This window comes from Megascapheus bottae, chromosome 17 (genome assembly GCF_031878675.1).
Source record: "Megascapheus bottae isolate mThoBot1 chromosome 17, mThoBot2.hap1, whole genome shotgun sequence".
In the NCBI taxonomy this organism is placed as follows: domain Eukaryota; kingdom Metazoa; phylum Chordata; class Mammalia; order Rodentia; family Geomyidae; genus Megascapheus; species Megascapheus bottae.
Genome location: NC_143525.1, coordinates 42,903,570 through 42,913,260, shown reverse-complemented (window position 1 = coordinate 42,913,260; position 9,691 = coordinate 42,903,570). Strand labels below are relative to the sequence as shown.

General features: G+C 44.5%; 1 non-coding gene across 1 annotated transcript; it reads right to left on the bottom strand.

Annotated features, from left to right (window-relative positions):
- Nucleotides 1-555: 555 nt before the first annotated feature.
- On the bottom strand, nt 556-719 carry LOC150051945 (U1 spliceosomal RNA). Its single transcript, XR_016538479.1, has one exon. It is a non-coding gene; the product is annotated as a U1 spliceosomal RNA (small nuclear RNA).
- Nucleotides 720-9,691: the final 8,972 nt, after the last annotated feature.

Genomic DNA, 9,691 nt, shown 5'->3' with positions numbered 1-9,691 from the left:
TCGGCACTCAGCACACTGAAGAGGAAAGGTCATTGGAGCCTGGGAGTTTGAGACCAGCCTGGGCAACATAGAACTCATCTCAATAAACAAATAAATAAATAAGCAAGCAAGCATAGAACTCATCTCAATAAACAGACAGACAAACAAACCAGCCAGCCAGCCAGCCAGCCAGCCAGCCAGACAGCCAGGCTCACACCTGTAGCCCTATCTTCTTAGGAGGCTGAGATCTGAGGATTGAGGTTCAAAGCCAATCAGAGAACTAGAGAATGTGAGACTCATATGTAATAAACGAAAACAAGAGAAGCTGTAGCTCAAGAGGGAGGTAGCCTTGAGCTGAAGAGCTCAGAGACAATGTCCAAGAACAGAGTTCGCACCCCATGACTAAATGACCAACAGGAACAACATACCAAAATATTAATTTATTAGATTCCAGGAGCTGACCGTTAAAAGTCTCTTACACAACCTTTAGAATTACGTCTATGCCACCAATATTGTCTAAATGCTACCAAACCACTAATCATAGTCCACCACAGTCTATTCTTCCAACAGAAAAACCAGGGGAGAGCGCGAACGCAGTCCCCCACTACCACAAATTATGCAGTCGAGTTTCCCACATTTGAGGAAATCGCAGGGGTCAGCACATCCGGAGTGCAATGGATAAGCCTCACCCTGGGAAAACCACCTTCGTGACCATGGTATCTCCCCTGCCAGGTAAGTATGAGAAACCCACTCAAAGAGCACCAGCTTCTGTTGCATACACCACTTTCTGATTCCGGTCATTAGTGAATCATCTTTAATTGGAATGTCTCTATATATTTGACCAAAATGGAAAATGTTCCATACAGTATTTTAGTGCTGGTAATGAACATGTTTAACATAACAAGGTAAAGACGGTTTCCAGGGACTCAGTGTCCCAAATGCACTGTCTTTAATCTGCATACTCCTCCCCCCATATTATGTCGTGGAAAAGGCGGGCTGGTCAGAGCCCAGCCCACTGCTTGGGACTTCCCATAGACCCCTTCCCTCTGAGCGACTTCTGACAAAACACTTTCCTGACAAAAATCTCTCTCCTCGCTCTGCACATCAGAAAATGTTCAGTAAGAGAAGCCTCCTTGATTAACTAGATAAATGAAGCTGGTGGCTGAAATGTGTAATACCAGTGACCCAGGAGGCTGGGATGAGGATTGAGGCTCAAAGGCAGTGTAGGCAGGCAAGTCCTTGACATGCTTATCTCAAATTAATCACCAGAAAAAGCTAGAAGCAGGGCATGAACTCAAGAGGTAGAGTGCTAGCCTTGAGCAAAGGAAGCTTAGAGATAGTATCCAAGCCCAGAGTTCAAGCCTAGGGACTGGCAAATAAATGAAATTTGAGTTTGTTTGTTTTTTTTTTAATACTTTCCTGGAATACCACCTGTAACCCAGCACCATTTCCTCGGGAAGCCCAAGATGTTAGTAAAGTATATTGCAAAGAGCAGGAAATTAGGGAAGGTTTCCCCTACCCCTCCTCCTTTGGGAATTGATGTGCCCTGGGTCCTGTAGGCCAAACAAATACCGTCATAAAACTGCTACCCCTATACCTAGCCCAGGGTGAGAATGAGCTCATCAGCTCCAGGCTACTGACCTACCCTTGAGCCAACCCCACTTCCCATTTTCTAGGGGTTAATTGGAGATAAGAGTCTCAGGTCTTATTGTGCCTGAGCTGACTTTGAATCTTGATCCTTAGATCTCGGCCTCCTGAGTAGTTGGGATTACAGGCCTGAGCCACCTCACTTGGCTAAGAGAGGTTGTTTGTTGCTATTGTTTTGCCTATCCTGGGGCTGGAACTCAGGGTCTGAGTACTGTCCTTGGACACTTTTTGCTCAAGGCTAGTGCTCAGCCACTAGAGCCACAGGGCCACTTCTGGCTTTTTCTGGGTATATAGTACCGAGGAATCCAACCCAGGGCTCATGGATGCTAGGTAAACTCTACCACTAGGCTATCCTTCTGGCTTCATCTTGAGAGTTTTTGAATCCCAAATATGAACTGCTTTCCACTGTTTACACTACAAGACTCTACCATAAGCTCCTAGCCTCTGAACGTGCCCTTCTATTTGTAAGATATGCTATTGGGAGCATTAAGCCTAATGTAGTTAGCTCAATTTGTAGATTTATTACAGTGTGGTTTGATCATGTACAGCCAACACAATGATTTTTTTTTTTAGGTCCCTAGGGCTCAAACTCTGAGCCTGGGCACTGTCCTTGAACTTCTCTGCCTTAAGGATAGCTGCCCTTTACCACTACACCTATAATCACACTTTCAGCTCTTTCTGAGTAGTTTATTTGAGATAAGAGTTTCAAGGGCTCTCCTGCCAGGACTGGCTTCAAACAGCCATCCTCAGATTTCAGCTTCCTGATTAGCTAGGATCACAGATGAGATCTTCCTCTGAACTTTTCTAGCTCAAAATCAAAACCATGGAAGCTTCTTTCCTAGTGTACCTGGAGTTATTTTTTTTTTTTTTTTTTTTTTTGCCGGTCCTGGGCTTGAGCTCAGGGCCTGAGCACTGTCCTTGGACTTTCTCAAGGCTAGAGCTCTACCACTTGAGCCTCAGCACCACTTCCGGCTTTTTTTTTTTTTCTATATGTGGTACCGAGGAATCGAACCCGGGTCTTCATGCATGCTAGGCAAGCACTTTAACCACTAGGCCAAACTCCCGGCCCCCTGGAGTTATTTTTATAAGCCATCTTTCTTTTGATTTTCTCTCTAAACTTCTAAAAGTTTAACTATTCCTTAAGCCCCCTTTTCCCCTCCTTTCCAGTGATGGGGCTTGAACTCAGGGTTTGGGTGCTGTCCCTGACCTCTTTATGGTCAAGGTTTGGTTCTACCAATTGAACCACAGCGCCACTTCTGTTTCCTGGCTGTAAATTGAAGATAAGAGTGTCATGGACTTTCATGCCCAGGCTTGCTTTGAACCACAATCCTCAGATCTCAGACGCTGATAGATAGGATTATAGGCGTGAGCTACAGGCAGCTCTGAAAACTTTAAGTCTACAGTACTGTAATCCCACCTACTTGGAAGATAGAGATGAGAGGACTCTAGTTTTAGGTAAAATGGGGAAAAAAAATTATGGACTATATCTCACCAAGAAACCTTTCAAAGTGGCAGTGTCGATTTATTTATTTTGCTAGTCCTTGGGCTTTCTCAAGATTAGTGCTCTACCACTTGAGCCACAGCACCACTTCTGGCTTTTTTTGCTTATGTGGTACAGAGGAATTGAACCCAGGGCTTTGTGCATGCTAGGCAAGCTCTCTATCACTAGGCCATATTCCCAGCATTGTTGAACTCAAATAGGAAGTTAGATTGAGATGCTATTTTTTTGAGGCCCTCAGGTAGAACACACACAAACACACACACACACACACACACACACACACACACACACACGCACAAAAAAAAAAAAAAAAAAAAAAAAGCTTGACACTGTGGCTCACACCTGTAATCCTAGGTTCAAAGCCAGCACAAAATGACCTGAGACTCTTATCTCCAATTAACCTCTAGAAAATGGTATGTGGGGCTGTGTCTCCAGGGGTAGGTAAGGTGGTAGCCTTGAGCTGAAGAGTTCAGGGACAATGCCTCAGCCCAGAGTTCAAGCCATATATTCCACAAAATAATAATAATAATAGGAATAAATAAATAATAAATAAAAGGAAAAACCATGAAGAAATTACCATCTCATTAGGTTCAATTTTCTCTATTGTATATCTGAGTTAGTAGGACCTATCGTATAGAGTTAATAATACAGTTATTATGGAAAAGTTTAATAATAATAATAATAATAATAATAATAATAATGTGAAGCATTTGGGAGCTGGCACCAAGCTAGTGCTCCCTACATAGAAGTTCTTTTTAGGAGTTATTTTCCTGACAGCTTCATTTTGACCCCATTGTGTCACTATCAATTTTTGAACTAAATGTCTAGAGTCTAGTTCTCCAATGTGGGGGCTTAATGTCAGCAGGCTTTCCATTTGACATGGTACTGGGTCACTCTGAATGCAAGGCTTTGGGGGATAAAAATGGATCCAGATGGTATCTGAAACCAGGAGTAGATTTTTGCTTGTAAGTCTTGATTTATTGCCTAGAAACCAAAAATAATCATTACCGGCCAGTCAGCTGATTACTTGAATTCTTCAGAATTCCCCACCTGTAGGGCAAATGCCATGCCAAAGTTTACCTTCCGTTGTAAACAAGATGTGATTGAGGTAACAATGCAGATACCAGCAGACATTTCTCCTTGGAGGAAAGGAAATGGGACTTTTAAGGCAAGCTGTGGATGTTTCATTTCTCCTCCTCCTCCTCCTCCTCCTCCTCCTCCTCCTCCTCCTCCTCCTCCTCCTCCTTCTTCTTCTTCTTTTCCTCCTCCTCTTCCTCTTCTTCCTCCTCCTCCTCCTCCTCTTTCCCTTCCTCCTCTCTTCTTCTTCCCCAAACCATGGTGACACTAGGTAGGCGTTATAGCACTCAGCAGTATCTTCAGCCCTGGTTTGTTTCTTTTGTTGGCTGTACAAAGGCACAAAATCCCTGGTATACACACAGGTTTGCAAATGTCCTTCAGCAGAGATGGGAGGCATGCCTTTCTTTAGATTCTTCAGAAGGAGGAAGTCACAGCTTCCATCTTTTAGTTTTGGGGTTTCCTTTTTCTTTTTGTCTGTTGTGGGGCTTGAAGTCAGGGCCTGGGCACTGTCCCTGAGCTCCTCAGCTCAAAGCTATCGCCCTACCCTTTGAGCCACAGCACCACTTCCAGTTTTCTGGTGGATAACTGAAGATAAGAGTCTCATGGACTTTAGTGCCTGAGCTGGCTTTGAACCTCAGTCCTCAGATCTCAGCCTCCTGAGTGGCTAGCTAGGATTACAGGTATGAACCACCATGCCTGGCTTGGTGGTTTGTTTTGTTTTTTGCCAGTCCTGGAACTTGAAGTCGGGGCCTGAGCATTTCCCTGAGCTTTCTCAAGGCTAACACTCTCCCACTTGAGCCACAGCACCCGTTCTGGCTTTTCTGTGTATGTAGCACTAAAGAGTCAAACCCAGAGCTTCATGCATTCTAGGCAAACACTTTACCTCTAGGCCCCACTCCAGGCTCTGCTTTCATATTTTAGAGGCCGTAATTGTCTCACCAGAGCCTTGAACTAGATTGTCAGGATTATATATTACAGGATTATGCTGCAGAGTTTATGTCAAGAAAGTAAATGAGGAGTGACAAGAAAAAGAATAGCTGACTTTTTAAAAGGACTCAAAAATCTGTGTCAAAGGACTTTTAGAGCAAGTAGGAAATAACAGAATTCGGGGTCAAAGAAAAAGTCTTCCTTTAGACATGCGATCCTTTATAATGTTCTTCCACATGGCTGTCTAGCAACTCTAGCTCCCTAGCCATCTCGCTGCTAGAGCTGGTCTTTCTGGTTGAAAAACAAACTAGAGGGAGTAGCAGGGCTACACAGAAAGAGACTGATCTTGACAGCTACAGTGAGAGCAACAGAAGTCCATTTTTTAAAAATCTACAAAAACTGCCATGTGTTTCCTGTATGGAAGGGTGAGAAGGCAGAATCATCTTGGAAGCGTTAGGCATTCCTCGGCCCAGTACCTACCTCTCTCATTTCTTTGTCCATTCTCATTTGTATATGAAGCAAAAAAATTTTTAAGTTTAAAATTGCCCTTCTATTTCCACCTATGTCCAGGCACTGATGGCTTACACTGTAATCCTCTTCAGAAGGGTGAGATATGAGGAACACAGTTCAAAGCCAGCCCAGGCAGGAAAATCCATGAGACTCTTATCTTCATCTAACCACCAGAAAACCAGTGGTGGAGCTGTGGCTCAAAGTGGTTCAGCAGCCAGGCGAGGTGGCTCACGCCGCTAATCCTAGCTACTCAGGAGGCTGAGGTCTGAGGATCAAGGTTCAAAGCCAGCCCAGGCACTAAAGAACTTGAGACTCTTATCTCCAATCTTTAGAAAATGGGAAGTGGGGCTGTGGCTCAGGGGTAGGGTGGTAACCTTTAGCTGAAGAGTTCAAGGCCAGGGCCCAGGCCCAGATTTCAAACCCCATGACCAACAACAACAACAAAAATTCTACTTAGATCTGTACCTCCTTTAGTCAAATAGGACTTTCAGTACATTGTTCCCATTTGAAGGAAGTGACAGTAGAAATGAGAGGGAGACAGACATGTCTACTGGAATGACTAAATTGATAAATGAAAGAATACTAATCACTGGTAAGGAGGTAAGACAACCAGAACTCTCCTGTACTGCGGGTAGGAATGTAAAATGGCACACATTTGGGGGAAAAAAAGAAAGTTGTGTTAGTTTCTAAATTTAAACTTCCCTTAACATAAATGAAATCAAGCAAACTCATTCATAGAAATTTACCAAAGAGAATTGAAAATTCTGGCTGGACACGAGCAGCTTATACCTATAATCCTGGCTGTTCAAGAGGCTGAGATCTAGAAGATCAAGATTTGAAGGCAGACTGGAGAGAAAAAATTGTGAGATTTCATATCTATATAACCAACAAAACAGCAGAGTGGCTGGGCGCCGTGGCTCGCTCCTGTAATCCTAGCTACTCAGGGGACTGAGATCTGAGGATTGTGGTTCAAAACCAGCCCAGGCACTGAAGTCCATAAGACTCTTATCTCCAATTAACCACTAGAAAACTGGAAATGGTGCTGTGGCTCAAGGGGTAGGAGCTGAAGAGCTCAGGGACAGCGCCCAGGCCCTGAGTTCAAACCCCATGACTGACAAAAAAATGGCAGACTGGAGGTATGGCTCAAGTGGTAGAGTACTGGCCCTGAGCAAGAAAGCCAACTGACTGCACAAGACCCTGAGTTTAACATCTGGTACTAGTGCATAGCACATTTTTCATGACAGCCTCTAATCTCATGACAGCGTCTAACGGGGAAACCCCACAATGTCTACCAATTGGTAGTACATCGAGACAGTTAAAGAAAGTGCCCAGGAGTGTGGCCTCCTGATAGAGTGTTTGCCTTGCATGCACGAAGACCTGGGTTCAATTCCCCAGTACCACATACACAGAAAAAGCCTGAACTGGGGCTGTGGCTCAAGTGATCAGAGCGATAGCCTTGAGAAAGCCCAAGGACAGTGCCCAGGTGCTGAGCACAAAGCCAGGACTAGAGAAAGAAAGAAAAGAAAAGAGAGAGAGAGAGAGAGAGAAAGAGAGAGAGAGAGAGAGAGAGAGAGAGAGAGAGAGAGAGAGAGAGAGAGAGAGAGAAAGAGAGAGAGAGAGAGAGAAAGAGAGCAGCAACATGGATGAATCTCTTAAGCAAATATTATGTTAAGTGCTTTTTTAGGCAAACTCCCTTCTTGCGAAAACTAAGTCTCCCTCATATGGGAGGAAATATCTGATGTTCTGAACAAAACAAGCCCAAACCAGTTACCTTTTCTTTCCAAGGCAATTGCCCATTCCCCCTTGCTAAACAGAAAAGTCCCCGAGGCTTCCCCTACAGCAAAGGCTCCAGAAAGTCAGCTGCTCTTCTCTTCTCTTGAAGGCTGGCATTGTCCCCGGTAAACCATTTCTTATATAATATCACTGACATCTAAAACAGACTGAAATGTGAACCATGGTGTCTCGTCACCATGGAAACAACGTCAAGCCTGAATGCCTTCAGGAGCTGTGGGTACCATCTCCCAGATGCCAGGGAAATAAGGAAGTAGAAAGTGGACAAAGCGAAGACCAGGTTTTCTGTTACACTGGTAGCCATGTTTCACATAGGACGATGTCATCAGCACAAGCCTAATTTCTCCTTATATTCTTAACTTCCCAGAAGGATCATACCAGCCAAATGCAAGGAAAGCTCCAATCGTCCTGTCTGCTTTTCTGAAGCTATGTTTTAAACTCTACCTTAAGTGGTCAGCAACAACATAAACAGCAATCACTCCAATAACATTCTGGAGAGAAGCATTGTTTTTTTTTTTTACCGGTCCTGGGGCTTGAACTCAGGGCCTGAGCACTGTCCGTGGGCTTTTTCCTCAAAGCTAGCACTCTGCCACTTGAGCCACAGCACTACTTCTGGCTTTTTCTATGTAGATGGTGCTGAGGAATGGAAACCAAGTCTTCGTGCCTGCTAGACAAGCACTCTACCACTAGGCTAAACATCTGGCCCAAGCATTGTTTTTTCTGAGACTAGGAAACCAGAAATTTCCCCAGGGGGTCTATGACTAAAGCCACTAAATAAAACACGTCTGAGTCAATGACACTGTTGCTTTTCTGTGTGGCCTCGCTCTGGAGAGAGACGTGGCCCAGAATGTGAGGTAGGCAATTGCAGGCAGGCTGGGGAAGTGAGTCTGACAACGTTCCACTTCCAGCACAGCACAAGACTAATGAGCGGGCGGCAATGAGGCTGAGTGGTGGCCTGCTTGCCTAGTAGGCAAGGCCCTGGGTTCCATTCCTCAGGACCACATACACAGAAAAGACTGGAAGTGGCGCTGTGGCTCAAGTGGTAGAGTGCTAGCCTTGAGCAAAAGAAGCTCAGGGACAGTGCCCAGGCCCTGAGTTCAAGCCCCAGGACTGGAATTCGAGCACACGCGTGTGAATGAGAGCAGGAGCACACACACACACACACACACACACACACACACACACACACACACTAGAGTAACTGTGATAAAGGGAAGAAGAGACACTGCCAAAAAAAGTGTACTCTACCTGACTTATGTAACTGTAACCCTTCTGTATATCTCCTTCACAATAACAATAATTTTTTTTGAAAAGACTAATGAGTACGTTTTTCTTTGTTGAAGGATATGGAAGATGGTTACCATAAAATTCAAGGGTGAATTTTTTTATCAACTGCCATCCCTTCCTCCCCCCACCCCCAGTCATGGGCTTGAACTCAGTGCTTCGGCATTCTCCCTGAGCTTTTCTGCTCAAGCCTAGCACTCTACCACTGTGAGCCACAGCTCTACTTCTGGTTTTCTTGTGGGTTACTTGGAGACATAGCCAAGCATCAGTCCTCAGAGCTCAGCCTCCTGAGTAGCTAGGATTACAGGGATGCGTCACCAGGGCCCGGCTTTCCAACACCTGTCTTCTAAAACAAAAAGCAGGTAGTGTGAGACTTGTCTGATTGCTTTAGTAACTTCCAGTTCCAAAGCTGGTGCTCATCAGGCAGAAAATGTAAGGTTACGTATCATCTGGAACTGCTGTCCTTGCATGAGTGACTGCAGTGGATGAAGACTGGATTCGCAGCCCTAAGCAGCGGCCTGAAGACTGTGTCCCCGTCTCTCATCACAAAGAAACATCACATGAAGGTTTGTTTGTGCTGGGTCCTATTTTTCTTTTTGACCTCACAATAACTTGCTGAAATCTCTCATTCACAGATGAAAGAAGCAGAGCTAATGACCACAATGGCTGTCTCAAAGCAGTGGATGTATCCATAGGCAATCAGGCTTCAAATTCCCATCTGGCCATCTCCAAAGCCAATGTTCTTTCCATTTGCCTGCTAATTTCTGGACTCATGAACTTGGGGAAAATCATAATTTTCATTCTAACTGAATGGAACTCCAAAGTTCTGTCACACCATTCAATTGATCTGTTATTGCCTGCAAAACCCCTCTGGATATCCTGTCTCATTAAAATGATACCATATCACTAGGAAAGTTAAACGTCTTTTTTGTCATATGACACTATTTTTTTTTTTTTTGCTGGTCCAGGGGCTTG